Here is a 16,496-nt window from a genome sequence, read left to right on the forward strand (position 1 = left end):
GGCTCCGGACGCGCAGGCTCAGCGGCCACGGCTCACGGGCCCAGCCGCTCCGTGGCACGTGGGATCCTCCCGGACCGGGGCACGAACCCGTGTCGCCTGCATGGGCAGGCGGACTCTCAACCACTGCACCATCAGGGAAGCCCATAGCCAATATTTTATAATAACTATAAATGAAGTATAACCTTTAAATATTGTGAATCACTACATTGTACAACTGTAATTTATATAATATCATACTCAACTATACTTCAATTTTAAAAACTCAGCAATAAGACAACCACCCCCAATTAAAAATGGGCAAAAGTTCTTAACACACATGTCACCAAAAAAGATACGTAGCTGGCAAACACACATACAAATGATGCTCAACATCACATACCGTTAAGGAATTGCAACTATAACAAAATGAAATACCAGCAGACAATTATTAGAATGGCTAAAATTCAAAACACTGAGAACGTGATATGATGGAGATGTGAAGCAATAGGAAATCTCATTCATGACTGGTGAGAACGGAGGATGACATGCCTAAGGTGGAAAACAGGAAGTCTCTTTCAAAACTAAATATACTCTTAATATTCTAAATGTTTATATAAGCTTTATTTCTATCTGGCAAGACTTAGAGGTAACAAAGATATCCTTCAATAGGCAAACAGATAAACAATTAGTGGTGAAAATATCCATATGATGAAATATTATTCTGTGATAAAAAGAAATGAGTGATAAAAAGGCAGGATGAGACAAAGGAAACTTAAAACCATATTGTTAAGTGAAAGAAGCCAATCTGACAAGGCTACAAAATTCCAAGTATACGACATTCTGGAAAAGACAAAAATATAGACCATAAAAAGATCTTTGGTTGCCAGGAATTTAGGGGTGGGGTGGACAAATGAATGAATAGGTAGAGCACAGGGAGTTTTAGGGCAGAGAAAGTATCCTGTATGTTACTGAAGTGATGAACACATGTCATTGTACATCTGCCAAGAACCACAGATTATACAACACAAAGAATCAACTCTAAGGTAAGTGTGGACTTTAATGCATCAATATTGTTGAATCAATTATAACATGCATACACAGTAATACAGATATAAACAATAAGGTTAACGGCATGAAGGCAGAGGGATTATATGTGAACTCTGTATTTTCTCAAGTTTTCTGGAAAATAAAAACTCCTCTTTAAAAAGTAGTCTAGGGAATTCCCTAGCAGTCCAGTGATTGGGACTCTGCACCTCCACTGCCAAGGGCCCAGGTTAAATCCCTGGTCGGGGAACTAAGATCCCACAGGCCACACGGTGCAGCCAAAAAAATAATAAAATAAAATAATAAATAAAAAGTAGCCTATTAGAAAAAAGAAAAGATTAAAACTTAACCTTTTCTTAATTCAAAAAGATACATACACCCTGATGTTCATAGCAGCATTATTTACAATAGCCAAGACATGGAAGCAACCTAAGTGTCCATCAACAGATGAACGTATAAAGAAGATGTCATACATATGGAATATTACTCAGCCATAAAAATGAACTAACTCCATTTGCAGCAACATGGATGGACCTAGAGATTGTCATACTAAGTAAGCCAGACAGAGAAAGACAGATATCATATGATATCACTTATACGTGGAATCTTAAAAAAATGATGCAAATGAACTCATTTACATAACAGAAATAGAGTCACAGACATAGAAAACAAACTTCTGGTTACCAAAGGGGGAGAGGGGAAGGGGATAAATTAGGAGTTTGGGATTAAAATATACACACTACTGTATATAAAAGATAATTAACAAGGACCTAGTGAATAGCACAGGGAACTATACTCAATATCTTATAATAACCTATAATGGAAGAAAATGTAAAACAAGAATATATAACTGAATCACTTTGCTGTATACCTGAAACTAACACAACACTGTAAATCAACTATATTTCAATAAAAATTTTAAGTAGTCTATTAGCAAAAAAAGAAAAGACTAAAACAGACACATTAGTATCCACCAGTGATCAGTGATGATTGAAACAGGCCATCGTTCATTTAATTGATTTGAACTTTAGCCATCACGGTGTGCTATGAGGCCTGCAGGCCAAGACTGGGAAGGGAGGTGAAAGTTCCGTTGAATGCTTTTTCCGAGAGCCCAGCCCTGTGTGTCCTGAGAAGTGAAATGAGTGCCTTGGTTATTGTCATCCGTGTCTAGAACTCCAACATGGATGAGGAGCGTGCTGGTGGGTGAAGCCTTGTATTGCAGAGTCAGTATACATGCAGACAAGTGTTACCTTGATTCATATGGTGGGTATCTATGAGGCAAGAGATTCCCAGAGTTCTTTTATCACAAACGGGGAACTCTTAGACAATCATCTAGGAATCTGTAAACATGTCCAGATGGGCCAACTGTTGGCCAGTGCTCAGATGACAGCCTGATGTTTGGTCAGCTGTGTGACCCTTGGGTCCAATCTTTTATCAGGGACGTCCCAGTTAAGGGATGAAAGCAGCAGCTCTTCATCCCTACTGAGCTCCATCATGTAGGACTGTGGCCATGTCACCCATAAAGTATACAAAGTCCTCATTGCTTTTCTTTATTTTTTCACAGATTTTTTAAAATTTTTATCGGAGTATAGTTGCTTTACAATGTTGTGTTAGTTTCTGCTGTACAGCAAAAAGTGAATCAGTTATACATATACATATATCCCCTCTTTTTTAGATTTCCTTCCTATTTATGTCACCACAGAGCATTGAGTAGGGTTCCCTGTGCTATACAGTAGGTTCTTATTAGTTATCTATTTTATACATAGTAGTGCATATATGTCAATCTCAATCTCCCAATTCATCCCACCCCCCCTTGCCCCCTTGGTAACCATAAGTTTGTTCTCTACATCTGTGACTCTATTTCTGCTTTGCCAATAAGTTCATCTGTACCATTTTTCTGGATTCCACATATAAGCGATATTATACGGTATTTGTTTTTCTCTTTCTGACTTACTTCACTCTGTATGACAATCTGTAGGTCTATCCACATCTCTGCAAATGGCACTATTTCATTCCTTCTTATAGCTGAGTAATATTCCATTGTATATATGTACCACATCTTCCTTATCCATTCCTCTGTCGATGAACATTTAGGTTGCTTCCATGTCCTGGCTATTGCAAATACTGCTGCACATCACTGCTTTTCATTCAGTTAATCCCAAGGAGCTTCCCAGGGAGCCTAGCAGTCTGGGGAAGGGATGACCTCCTTCAGCATCACGGTACCTGGCAAGGGACTGAGGAGAGGGGAGGCCACCCGCTCTTGCAGGGAGGAATACGGAGGGCCCAGGTTTGGCTCTGTTATGTTGCAAGGAGGTGTCGGTAGCCATGCTGAGCTCATGAGGTGCTGTTTCCAGATCCCAAGGCATAATGAGCAGCAGGGTGGAGGGTCACATGCTCAGGGCCTGGGAGAACCTCTGTTTTCAGGAAAGCACAGTACCTGGTGGAAATGCAGCTCTAATGACATATAGTGTGGGGCAGAGGAGGGCAATTCTTTGCATCAAAAACCTATGGACAGGGGCTTCCCTGGCGGCGCAGTGGTTGAGAGTCCACCTGCCGATGCAGGGGACACGGGTTCGTGCCCCGGTCCGGGAAGATCCCACATGCCGCGGAGCGGCTAGGCCTGTGAGCCATGGCTGCTGAGCCTGCGCATCCGGAGCCTGTGCTCCGCAACGGGAGAGGCCACAACAGTGAGAGGCCCGTGTACTGCAAAAAAAAAAACAAAACAAAACAAAACAAAGAAAAGAAAAAACCTATGGACAGGGCTTCCCTAGTGGCACAGACCGCCTGCCAATGCACGGGACATGGGTTTGATCCCTGGTCCGGGAACAAAGCCCGTGCACCACAACTGCTGAGCCCACGTGCTGCAACAAAGCCCATGCACAACTGCCGAGCCCACGTGCTGCAACTACTGAAGCTTGTGCACCTAGAGCCCATGCTCCGCAACAGGAGAGGCCAACGCAATGAGAAGCCTGCCCACAATGAAGAGTAGCCCCCGCTCGCCACAACTAGAGAGAGCCCTCATGCAGCAACAAAGACGTAAGGCAGCCAAAAATAAATTAATTAATTTTTTAAAAAAACCTATAGACAGGGGAACTTCCCTGGTGGTGCAGTGGTTAAGACTCCACGCTCCCAATGCATGAAGCCTGGGTTCAATCCCTGGTCAGGGAACTAGATCCCACATGCATGCTGCAACTAAGAGTTCACATGGCACAACAAAGGAGCCTGCCTGCCACAACTAAGACCAGGCACAACCAACCAAATAAAGAAATAAATAAAACCTATGGACAGGGACTTCCCTGGAGATTCAGAGGTTAAGATTTCGCCTTCCAATGCAGGGGGTGCGGGTTCAATCCCTGGTCGGGGAGCTAAGATCCCATGTGCCTAGCAGCCAAAACACCAAAACAGAAAACAGAAGCAATACTGTAACAAATTCAATAAAGACTTTAAAAATGGTCATCAAAAAAAAATCTTTAAAAAAAAGCCTATGGACAACTTAAGGCCACGATGCGTAACTCAAGGAGGCATGAGAGAAGTTGCTACGCCCTCTACAGTGAGTGCCTGCTGTGTGGTAATTTAAACACACGAAAGACCCTTCTATGGTAGGGGTGCCCATTCAAGGTGGGCCAATTTGCAAGTAACAGCATAAATGGACTCAAGTAAAATTTGTAAACAAGAAATACGTTGCCTCTGAACATCAAAAGAACCAAGTAGATGCTCTGGATGCTGAGAGGGACAAGAGCTATTTCTTACAGTGTCAGGGAGGGAGAAGCCGTCTCATTAACAAAGAATTTTCAGGAGGGAGAAGCCGTCTCATTAACAAAGAATTTTCAGGAACTTAACCAGTGTTAGGGCCTCACATTATGTGTGGGGCAATGACCCATCCATTTTGGGAGGTACTCCTTTTTTCATTATTTCTCTTCCTGAATGAATGTCAAACCAGTGTCCTCAGAGGAGGATATCACTGGCCTCCTGTCAGACCTGTGCTCCTGGAGCCAGGTAAATGTGGTTCAGATCCTGCCTGCAGAGACCGTGTGCAGTGGTAACTGTGCTGAGGTTCCCTGAGGATAGCCAGGTAAAGGTGTATCATGTCCCTTCAGAGGCGGGACCATCTGCAGCTGAGAGGCTATTCAAATAGGCACTGAACAGAACACACTTAGTCAAATCTGGCAGAGCAGGATATTTACCCGTTGCTAAGTGGATGGAGTCAGTAATTCCCATAATGTTGCGGACTGAGAATAGGGGTTTGTGTGGTGAGACCACAGCCTCCAGGTTGCAGTAATGCACTGTGAGGTGTCATTCATTCTCTCCAGGTTTAAGAACAGGCCAAATTCCACTATTAAAGGAGAAGAACAGTGGATAATCACTTCTTCATTAAATAGGTGTTATACAATGGTTTTCAATCCTTCAAAGTCCTGTTTACTTTGGGACAGATTAAGTAACTTAATTGGGGTGGGGGGCTGTGGTGGGGGTAAGGTCTGTGGAATCCCATTTTTGTCAAGACAATTTGGAAGTGCTAAAGACTTCATTTAAATGTAATTCATGTTGGTACAGCCACTACGGAGAACAGTATGGAGGTTCCTTTAAAAACTAAAAATAGAGCTACCATACGATCCAGCAATCCCACTCCTGGGCATATACCTGGAGAAAACCATGGTCCAAAAGGATACATGCACTCCAGTGTTCATTGCAGCACTGTTTACAACAGCCAAGACATGGAAGCAACCTAAATGCCCATCAACAGATGAACGGATAAAGAAGATGTGGTACACATATACAGTGGACTATTACGCAGCCATAAAAAAGAATGAAATAATGCCATTTGCAGCGACATGGATAGACCTGGGGATTGTCATACTAAGTGAAGTAAGTCTGACAGAGAAAGACAAATATCATATGATACTGCTTATATGTGGAATCTAAAAAAATGATACCAATGAACTTATTTACAAAACAGAAATAGACTCACAGACATCGAAAACAAACTTATGGTTATCAAAGGGGAAAGGCGGGGGGAGGGATAAATTGGGAGTTTGGGATTGACATATACAGTCTACTATATATAAAATAGATAACCAACAAGAACCTACTGTATAACACAGGGAACACTGCTCAATATTCTGTAATCATCTAAATGGGAAAAGAATTTGAGAAAGAATAGATATATGTATATGTATAACTGAATCACTTTGCTGTACACCTGAAACTAACACAACGTGGTAAATCAACTATAGTCCAATATAAAATATTTTTTAATTTTTAAATAGAAATAAAATATAATAGCAGAAATTTAAAATTTTTTAATCAATTTAATTCATGACTCATTAGTGTAGAGTTTCCCTGCTTGGTATGGGATATTTTAGGACACTGGGTATTATGACCATGGGGAATTTAGGCAAGACAGTAGTTTTCTGATGATTAAGGTGAGGCATACCTATTTGTCCCCCATAGTATATTCAGTAACTCCTCTAAGATGATCATGAGTACCTTGCTTAAATTTAGTGGGACCCCCATATGACTCTACTTTGAGACCTAGTATTGATTAATTGCTTGAAGATTTCTGAATTAGTGCGTTACACCAGATGGCAAAATTAATTCAGAACCTATGTTGTTGAGGGCAAAAGCCAAGCAGTGTCCTTTTACCTTTTTTGTTGCATAAAATCTTTTAGTATATGTTGGATTGCCAACGGGTCAAATTGTTTCAGTATTTTTTTTTCTTTTGCTTCCTCCCTCCTTTCCTCCCCTGTTGTATTTTCATCACTGGATATACTTCATGGGAAGAGGTGTCCTCTCTACCCCGGTGCTTATCATTTTTTCCCTCCAGAGAGCCTCACACCAGTGCCATTAGGGTTAGGGGTCTCCCCCATGACAACTGGTTGCTTCATAGGGTTTAAGGACCCAGGGCTTAGTTTGAGTTTGTACTAGTACCTTTGCTGGCCACAGAGGTGCCATGGTGTTGTCCCCTATAACCCCAAGAGTAGGATCTTTGTTGCAGTAGAGGCAGGGGCCACAGCAGCAGAGGTACCCAAGGGTCCTGGTGAGCCCCTAGAATTAGGAGGGTGAACGCAGCTGCCATCTACGGGCTGCCGTTCCCCCCTCTTCTCTTTCTCCCTATTTAAATAGCAGATGTTTCAGGAGTGGCCACCCCTTTTCCAGGGTATAGTCCCCCTCTGCCACCCAAACCCTGGCAGGTGTCAGGGCCAAACCAGCCCCTGTCATCGCTTCACTCTAACACTCAGATAAATCCAGCAAAGACATCAACACAGAACTACTTTAAGGAGAGCCCCAATCCCATACTCCTGCTCCTAAAAGCTTAAGGAAGTCTCAAAACTGCCATCTCTGGCTGGCTGAACACAGAACTGAGTCCTGGTGGGGTCAACAATGCAACAGGGCAGCACAGCTCACAGCACGAGCTCCCCAGCACCCAGCAGCCCACAACGCCGGCCCCCATCAGAGAGCAGAGCAGGTGAGCGAGTCAGAGCAAGAGAAGACAGACCCGTGGTGGGGTGGTCATGTCCGGACGTGCTGCTCACGGTGCCAACTGTTGTGGTCACCTGCAGAGGTAGGGTTCCCTTGTTGAGGTTGATGCTGATGTGCACACACATGCACACATACCAAAAGGGTAGGAAAAGGCTTACAACTCACACAATTGAGGTCTCAGGAAAGGGCAGGGCTGGCCCCTCAGGCAGCTCAGAAACAGCTTCAGAAAACAAAGAGAGGAGCCCGGCCTGGATGTTCACTGTGGTTGAGGAGTGAGGCAAGTGTTCTGCACACAGGGGCCTGTGTGGATGGAATCTCCTGCTCCAAGGGAGAGGCCACCCAGGCTTTCTCATCAGCTTGTCCAGGTGGGGGCACGAGAGGAAGAGGGTGGGGTGAGGCTTAAGCTGTGAGCTGTCAAACATCCAAAAATGGGGAGTCCAGTCCACACTGCCACTGCAGGGAGCCGGGGTTCAATCCCTGGCCCGGAAACTAGGATCCCACAAGCCACGCAGCCAAAAACAGAAAAAAATGGGGCGTCTGCTCATTACAAGCGCAAATGTGTAAGAAAAAACATGCATTTGCAATTGCTTGTTTTGATATAAAGAAACACAAGAAGCTCAAGAAACGACCAACACAGGTATTGGGGTGGCTGAAGCAAGAGCACTAGAGGCGCCCAGGATATGCTGGTGGGGAATCTTCTTAAGTTAGATTCTTATCTTACAGAGTTTTTTTAACCTTAACATGTATTATTAAAATAAACAGTATGTAATTTATTACCTATCCAATTATCTGTTAGCCTGTATTTTTAACTTACCTTTGCTTTTTAAAATTCATTAATTTTAACTTTTCTTCATAGGAAACCATTCTAAGATATAGTCCTTTAAACCTTAATGGTTATAAAAGCTTAAGCCATAAAAAAAATGAAAATTTTCAAATTTCTTCCTAACTAAACAAGAGGCTATTTTAAGCTACCTTAAACCCTTTCTGGAACAAGGTTGGGTATAAACAGTGAACTTTAAAAATGAAAAAAAATAACAGGAGGCATCAGAGTTTGTCCTTATATATCAAACTGGAGGGTCTTTGGGGGAATGGGTTGCATATTATAATGTACTAAAGGTTTGGGCCTAATCCCATAAACATAGCATGGTTCTCAAAGATTTAAGTAAGCTTTGAGTAGTTTTCCTCCCATCAATTAAAATGGAAATTCATTTGGCTTGGCAATAGTATAGCCTTTTAAATATCCAAATTCTCAGGGATATGCACATAGAAAACCTAATTTAAAAATTGAAAATGTACCTGAAAATTTAAATTTACCCATCTCACATCTTGAGGTTCTCTGCCCTAAAAGGAGCGAATATTCTATTTGTCTCCAGAATTTTCTCGTCCAACACGCACTGTATCTTTCAGTCAACTTACATTCTCAAAGCCCAAGAAATTAAAAGTCTCACACACTCCCACAGGAAATAAAATTACAAACTTTTTTAAGGGAAAAAAACTTTTTTAAGGGAAATCAGTTACAGGGCCCTAATAATCAACAGACAAAGGAATCAAGGGGGAAAATCACAAATATTCGAATCAGCTGAAATAAGCAGCCTGAGCCCCACAGTTTAGAAGCAAAAGCTACATTCTGAAAGTGAAACACCTTCCCAAGTTTTGGGCTCCAGACTGTCCTCGTTGAGATAGAACCGCCAGGCCAGGTCAGTCCCTGGAGAAGGAGGGTGGGGACACCAGAGCAGTCACAAGAATAAACTCTGGGAGCTCCACCTGCCCTCCTCTCCCTGGGGAATAATGGAAAAAGCTTCCTCTCCCAGGCTTCCATTCTCACAATGAGGAAACTCTCACCCAAATTCAACTAAAGGTTCTGACCCAGAGAACTCCCAAATTCAAGACCCTTTGTCAGAAGACAGAATGCGTGACCTTCACAGATGTTGTCAATGGGCACAAATTACTTGGATCATGCCTAAGCTGTGGATGCCAAACTCCAACCTACATCTAGAAACAGGCACAAAGGGACTACAGTTACAGCCTCAGAAAGGGCATCACTCCACGCTGCCACCCCCATTGCAGGTGCATCCCCAGCTTTCCAGGGTTGGAGCTTCTCTCAGTAGAAAGGGCTCCTTCCAGGTGGGTGTGAGCAGGTAAGCATCTGCAGCGGGAGGCTTTCAGGAAGAACCAACTGGCCTTCAAGTCCTTCCCTTTGCAGCCTCAAGGCGGGGGCTTCGCTTAGAGACACTGACCTCAGACTCTGCTCCCAGCCAAGTTGCTCTGGACCAGCATTGACATTTTAAAAGTGACGAACCCACTGTTTGGAGAATGCAGTAAAGTCACTCAAAAGCAGCGTTTATGTGTAAAGGAGGGAAGAAATTTGCAAGGCTAGTTCAACGAGAAAACTCACAAATATCTATTCCCTTCAGAAATGAATATAACAGTTAATTATTATTTCCACAGCAAGAAACTGCTTGGAAAACAATCACATTTGAACACTTCTAAGTGTTGCGAGTCTAAGACCTGATATTCCACTTGAAACGCCCCCAAAATAAGGACAGACTGTAACCAAGCAGGACCCTATGGGGTCTTCCAGAACAGATCTCCTCCCCCCACCCCCCGCCATGTCCTCCACCTGCCTCTTGTCTGTAGAAAAACTTTAGACTCCTAGGCCTTCCCAGAGTTCCAAAGCGTAAATTTAATCAGAGAAGTGAGAAAATGCAGAAAAAAAGGACAATAGTCAAGCAATATAAAATAATAAGACTTTAGCCATTAAAGTCAAGAACCTTTAGTTCCTCCTCAAGAGCTATAGATAATATTCGCAGCCATGTCCTTTGAGCTGTTCTGCAGATACTGAAATCCTCACCAGGTGGAAGATGTTAACTGTGTGCTGCCCACCAGCACCTAGATCCCAGAACAGCTGGAAACAGAAGATTGATGATGCTGACTCCCAATTACCTCACTGCCAACCAATCAGAAGAATGCACACAAGCTGATCATACACCCCACAACACCCTCTCCCTCACCCCATCTTTAAAAATCTTTCCCTGAAAGCCTTTGGGGAGTTCAGGACTTTTAAGCACTAGCTATCTGGACTCCTTACTTGGTGCCCTGCGATAAATGCTGCACTTTCCTTCACCACATCCCAGGGTCAGTAGATTGGCTTTACTATGTGTGGGCGAGCAGACCCAAGTTTGGCTCCTAACAAGACCTCAGAATATTTATACACGCTCCCAGGGGAGTAAAAAGGAAACAAGAAATAAACGGAACAAACGTAATAATACTGAAATACATTATTTCATTTCTTAGAAACTCACTTCTTTGTAAATATTTTATACTGTCTTTCAAGATCTATTCATTAAATACATTTTATATATTGAAAAACTGAGACTCAAATAAGTGAATAAATCTTTCAAGGTGACAAACACAGAGAGGGGTAGGGCTGACAGGTGAGAACACCCAGGAAAGTTTCCAAAGACGTACCGCTGCCCCAAAGACTTCCCATAGGATATAGGTATCCAGGAAAGATCCAGGGGGAGAGACACAAGGATTTCATATAAAGTAATTCCAGCTGGCAATTCTCTGATTTCCTTTCATGTAAAATATCCACAAACAAAAAATAAATCTTTTAAAAAGAGCCATCCATCGGCTGTGGAGAATAAACAATTAAAATATTGGGTCCGTTTGAAATGCACCACGGAGAACGAACAGCTGATAAGGATGCTGTGAATTCGAGAGGGCAAGTGGGCCTGGGGAAGGTGGGAGGGATCTGAAAGTTTTGGGATTTACTGCCAGTCCTAGGAAGAGCTAGGCTTGGGGGACAGTGTCATGGATTTGAGGTCCTGCTTCCTAAAATTTTAAAAAATTCGAAAGAGAATGGGTGCCGCCTGGGAAGAAAACAGGGACTGGGGACACCACAGACCACAGCTCCTCCCACGCACGAACCCCGGAAACCGAGTCACGACTGTCCCTTGATGACCCTCCCCAAGGTCACCGTACAATCTGGGGGACTCGGGGGGCTGCGGGCGCAGAGCTACCCAGGAGCCGAAGTCGCGGCGCGAAGCGACGGGACAGGACTCCCGGGGCCCCGGCTGCCGGCCCCGCCCCCACTAGCAAGACGGAGGGGACTGAGGTCCGAGCGGCGCCCCCGGCCCACGCGAGTTCGCAGACTCCAGAGTTGACTGCAGGGAGGCCAGCGTCCCGCCACGGCAGGTTCCGACTCAATCCCCCCTCCCCGTCCTGGGACACATGGCCCCGCACACTCACCGTTTCCCCCTTTCTGGGGTCCCCGGCGTCCTCCCTTCCACTCCCGCGGCCCGGGCAGGTCAAGGCGCAACAGACGGTCCAGCAGAGACACCTGAGGCGGTTAAGTGCCGGTAAGCCGCGATCCCGGCGCATCCACAAGGCGTAGCGATGTCCACGCCCAGCCGAGCGTCGCCCCACCCACCTGCCCTTGATGTGTCTCCTAGAGGACTGTTCGCAAGGAGCCCCTCTCACCACCACCACCACCCCGCCCCCAGAGTTAACAGCAGGTGGAGATCACGTGGCCAAGCAGACCCGGCTTCCTCTCTGGCCCTCCAAGGATCTTTGCTTTCAACCAAATCCTGCTTCGGACCTGAATGGGAAACAGGTGTAAGCAGGTTACTCAAAGCTGTTTCTAGATGGACCGACGCTTTGAGGAGCAAGTCGGTTGCCAGGACCAGGCCAGACTGGAGCAGGAGGATCTCCTCTCACCAGTCACAAGCTATGAGACATGTTCATTAAATTCTTAGATGTATGGGTTTGTTTTTTGTTTTTTGTTTTTTTGCGGTACGCGGGCGTCTCACTGCTGTGGCCTCTCCCGTTGCGGAGCACAGGCTCCAGACGCGCAGGCTCAGCGGCCATGGCTCACGGGCCCAGCCGCTCCGCGGCATGTGGGATCCTCCCGGACCGGGGCACGAACCCGTGTCCCCTGCATCGGCAGGCGGACTCTCAACCACTGCGCCCTAGTGGGAAGCCCTAGATGTATGTTTTACATTAGTTTTTCAGTGTGTTCTTAAAGCACTTTGAGAAGTAAACAACTGTAATAGCCCTACAGCAAAATTCCTGTTTTCACTGATAAAAGAAAAACAATAAATTATAAATGTCATATATGTCCCACAATATTATAATTGTTATAAATGTCCCACATTAAATTATAAATGTCCCACATCATATAAATGTGGGATGTACCCAGAAACTATTAATATGCTTAAGAGATTGGATTGCAGACTCTTAATGCATTTAGCCATTTATTTGAAAGGCTTTGTTAAGATGCAACACATACTATACAATGGACCACTTTAACATGTACAGTGCTGTGGTTTTCAGTATATTCATCACTATGGTCAATTTTATTTTTTTTTATTTTTTTTATTTTATTTTTGGCCACCACTGCGTGGCATGCGAGATGTTAGTTCCTCAACCAGGGATGGAACCCGTGCCCCCTGCAGTGGAAATGTGGAGTCTTAACCACTGGACCACCAGGGAAGTCCCTGTGGTCAATTTTAGAACATTTCCATCATCTCAAAAAGAAACCCCTGTACCCTTTAGCTATCAGTATCTTCCCATCCTCCTCCTTCAGGCCCCAGGCAGTCACTTATCTACTTTTTGTCTCTATAGATTTCAGTATTCACTGACTTCATATGAATGGAATTATGTAATATGTGGACTTTGTTGTTGGCTTCATTTACATAATTTTTTCAAGGGATATCCAGGTATCAATACTTCCTTTGTTTTTATGACTGAATAATATTCCATTATATGGGCATAGCACATTTTCTTTATTCATCTGTTAATGGGCATTTGGATTGTTACTACCTTTTGACTATTATGAAAAATGTTACTATAAGCATCTGTAAAAAAAATTAATAAAAATTAATAAACATTTATTTGTTTAAATAAAACTTGTTTAATTAAACAAATTAATTAAATAGAGTCAGGAGAGCAGAAGGGGGAGCTCCCACACCCTGCAATCATAGCAGAGCCCAAGAGGAAGGAGAAAGACTCCTTTCTTGGCAAAGATTCAGTCAGTGAAAAACCGTAGACTGTTTACTATAACCCTCCCAAAGTCCTTATCCCTTCTGTAAAAGCATTCTCCTTCCCTTGCTCTGGGGAGACTTGCACACAGCTTGCGGTGGTTGCACACCCTGAATTGCAGTTCTCTGCTGATCCTGAATAAACCCATCTTTGCTGGAGAAATAGCTGACAGTCTGTTTCAAATCAGTGCTGTCATGTACAAGTTTTTGTGTAAACGTGCTTTTATTTCACTTGGGCATATGCCTGGGAGTGGAATTGATGGGTCATGTGGTAATTCTAGGTTTAAGTTTTGAGGAAATGCCAGACTGTTTTCCAAAGTGGCTGCATCATTTTGTATTCCCACCAGCAGTATAAGAGGGTTCCAATTTCTCCATATCCTCAAGTACACTTATTCTTTCACTTTTGATTCTAGCCATTCTAGTGGGCATGGAGTTGTATCTTACGAGGTTTTTTTAACTGTTATAATTAACATATAACGTTATATTAGTTTCAGCTGTACAACATGATGATCCCACATTTGTACATATTGCAATATGATCACCACAATAAGTCTAGTTAACCTCTCTTACCACACATAGTGACAAAAAAAATTTTATCTTGCAATGAGGACTTTAAAGCTCCACTCTTTTAGCAAGTTTCAAATCTGCAATACAGTATTTATTGACTACAGTTGCCATGCTGTACATAACATTCCCGTGAGTTATTTTATAAATGGAAATTTGTATATTTTGACCCCCTTCGTGCATTTCACCTAACCCCCACCCTCGTTGTGGTTTTGACTTGCATTTTCATAATGTGTAATCATGTTCAGAAATCTTCATATGTTCTTGACCATTAGTATATCTTCCTTGGAAAAATGTCTGTTTTGCCACTTTTTTTAATATTTATTTATTTGGCTGCACCGGATCTTAGTTGTGGCATGCAGGATCTTTTAGTTGTGGCATGCGGAATCTTTAGTTGTGGCATGCGGAATCTTTAGTTGCATCATGCAAACTCTTAGTTGCGGCATGTGGGATCTATTTCCCTGACCAGGGATCGAACCCTGGCCCCCTGCACTGGGAGTGTGGAGTCTTAGAGATTGGACTACCAGGGAAGTCCCAAGTGTTTTGCCACTTTTAAACTGGGTTATCTGGCTTTCTATTATTGATTTATAGGAGTTCTTTATTTACTCTTGATGCAAGTCCCTTATCAGATACATTATTTTCAAATTTTTATTCCATTCTGTGAGTAGTGTTTTCACTCTCTTGCTTTAAAACTTTATACTTTTAATTGTGATGACATACACATACCATAAAATTTACATCTTAACTATTGCTAAGTGTACAGTTCAGCAGTGTGAAGTACATTGACTATGGGAAACCAATCTCCAGAGCTGTTTTCATCACGCAAAACTGAAACTCTGTACCCAATTAAACAGCAACCCCCATTCACACCCTACTCCAGCCCCTGAAACCATTCTATTTTCTGTCTCTATAAATTCAGCTGCTATAGGAACCTTATATAAATGGGATCATGAAGTATTTGTCCTTTATGGACAGGCTTATTTTACTTAGCATAATGTCCTCAAGGTTTATCTATGTTGTAGCATATGTCAGAATTTCCTTTCTCATTAAATCTGAATACTATTCTATTACATGTATATACTACATCTTGTTGATCCATTCATCCCTTGATGAACACCTAGGTTGCTTCCACATTTTGGCTATCGTGAATAATGGTCCTATGAACAAATATACAAATATATGTCCATGTTTTGAATCCTTTGGGGTATATACCCAGTAGAGGAATTGCTGGATCATATGGTACCTGTATAATTTCTGAGGAACTGCCATATTGTTTTCCATACAAGCAAAATGATTTTACATGCCCACCAATATTGCACAAGGATTCTAATGAGTGTGTTCCCTTTCTTGATGGTGTCCTTTGGTGCACAAAATTTATTAATTTGGTGAAATCCAAAATATCTTTTTTTGCTGTTTCTGCTTTTGGTGTCATATCTAAGAATACTTTGCCAAATCCAAGGTCATGAATATTTCTGCCTATGTTTGTTAAGAGTATTGTAGTTTTACTTCTTATGTTTGGGTCTTTGTTCCATTTTTTGTAAATTATTGTGTGTGGTATGAAGTAAGAGTCCAACTTCTTTCCTTTGCATGTGGCTATCCAGTTGTCCCAGCACTGGGATTTTACACAAACCTTATCACAGGCCCACATCTACTTGACCTTCACAGAGTAAATTGTTCTTACCTCCATCCCATGTGGTAGAGGGGAGTCTCCTGGTCCCCAAACCGATGCCCAAGTTGGTTACCCAACTTTTACCCAAATGAGTTGAAAATTTAAGGCTGCACAAAAACCTGCACATGGATGTTTATCGCAGCTTTATTCACAATTACCTAAACACAGAAGCAATTGAGATGTCCTTGGTGTAGATGAATGGATAAATAAACTGAGCTACCTCCAGGCAATGGAATATTACACAGCACTAAAAAGAAATGAGCTATCAAACCATTAAGAGACATGGAGGAAATTTAAATGCATATTACTAAATGAAAGAAACCAATCTGAAAAGGCTAAATACTGTATGATTCCAACTATATACCATTCTGGAAAAGCAAATCTATGAGACAATAAAAGATCAGTGGTTCAATGTTCATTGCAGCACTATTTACAATAGCCAGGACACGGAAGCAACCTAAGTGTCTATCGACAGATGAATGGATAAAGAAGATGTGGTACGTATATACAATGGAATATTACTCAGCCATAAAAAGAAATGAAATTGAGTTATTTGTAGTGAGGTGGATGGACCTAGAGTTTGTCATACAGAGTGAAGTAAGTCAGAAAGAGAAAAACAAATACCGTATGCTAACACATATATATGGAATCTAAAGAAAATAAAATAGTTCTGAAGAACTGAGGGGCAGGACAGGAATAAAGACACAGACGTAGAGAATGGA

This window comes from Globicephala melas, chromosome 3, assembly GCF_963455315.2.
Source record: "Globicephala melas chromosome 3, mGloMel1.2, whole genome shotgun sequence".
Classification (NCBI taxonomy): domain Eukaryota; kingdom Metazoa; phylum Chordata; class Mammalia; order Artiodactyla; family Delphinidae; genus Globicephala; species Globicephala melas.